Here is a 1,682-nt window from a genome sequence, read left to right on the forward strand (position 1 = left end):
TAGGGCAAATTTTACCGGTCTTCTATATATTCGGAAATTGTTTCTCTAAGGCATAAACGCAGTCCTTGAGAGTGAGGCTTGATACATCCACACAGGCGATAATTTTATTTTTAATTTTTTTTGCATCAATATATCGTGTCCAGACAAAGAAATAAAGTTAAATTACTTAACTTTATTACTTTAACTAAAGCTAAATTATTTAACTGCATTCTTCCCGGGATTCTTGATATTTTATTTTTATTGTTTATGAAAGCCTAGAATGTATTGGGATCCAAATAAATGTTATGTTTCACCTCATAAATGTAAGCTGCATAAGAAACTTGTTGTTGGATTTGTTTTAATTAAAGATCTAAATTTCTAAATGTTTAGAATTTTTAAACGAATGTTGCGTACAATTTCATTATTGAATCTGTTCAAATTTTTCAACAATTACTTTAGTGAAAGAGCATTATCAAATATAATAATATATTAATAATTGCTTAAAATTACAAGCCTCATTAATATCTTCTAAATTTTCTATACAGACCCAATTAGCTTACTACAGCATACTATACAATAATTTGCACTTTTAAAATTATAATTATTACAATCAGAATTGAGTGAAAAATTATTATTTTCTTCAAAATATCTAATTGAAAAGAGATATTAAGTGAAGGATGATATATCCTGTCTTCCTTGGTAAAAGTACAAGTGTCCTAGAGACAGCACATACAAAGTTAGCAATGACTACATCTAAAATGTTGATTTAAAATAGAATTGTATTGGTAAGCATTCACAAAATTTATAAAATTAGATTTCAAATTGTCAGAATGATGCATTAAACCCCCTTACTAGAATCTTGCAGTCTAATTTAAAACATTAAAAAAGTCTGAGAGTTTCTTTTCTAGTACGGAGTGGTATATTTAAAGTAAATATAAGTAAAACTACATTATCGAACAATAACTTACATCCTACAATATGGATAACAGGATATTCTTTTTTGATAGGCTCAAGATCAGTTGTGGATACTTTGAATAAATTTTTATGGCCCCTTCTGCAGTAAATCATGTTACAGAAAAATTACCTTCACTAAGAAATATCAAATATGGCTCTGAGAAGAATTTATTGTCTTACTTGACCATGTTACTTGACCACTAAGCCTCCGTAACACATATAATATCAACATTATTTTCCAATACAGAATTATAAAATTCAGTCCTTGTGTTAAGACCTTTAGCATTTTAGCAATAATGTTCTAATTCTGAATTAACGGGTACACTGTGCATTTACAAGATTAAAGATGTAATTTTGAGGAGGTTGTGATCCTGACATTATTTCATCATTTCGGCACTTGTTTAGAGTGTGATCTAATGATATTCCTATTTTTGTGTCATGTCTTTAAATACCTAAATATTTTAATTACATTCATTACTTCATCTATCAATTTTCTAATAGTGCCTTTAGAAGACGATTTTGGTATGGAATGTATTTGCCAATCCGATATACTTGAACAATATTCGAAGATTCATTTGCAGTTCGCACTAGATCCACAGTAAAATACTTGTCCAGTTTGAATCGATCATACTTGCTTATATTTTTCTGTTTGGTAGTTTAAAGAGGATAAGATTTCGCTTACGCCTTTCTCTTTCAGCAAGCTTATGGATTAGTTCTTCATTGAATCGTTCGTATTATCGGAAACAACT

The sequence above is a fragment of the Anoplophora glabripennis genome, unplaced genomic scaffold (assembly GCF_000390285.2).
Source record: "Anoplophora glabripennis isolate ALB-LARVAE unplaced genomic scaffold, Agla_2.0 scaffold616, whole genome shotgun sequence".
NCBI classification, from domain to species: domain Eukaryota; kingdom Metazoa; phylum Arthropoda; class Insecta; order Coleoptera; family Cerambycidae; genus Anoplophora; species Anoplophora glabripennis.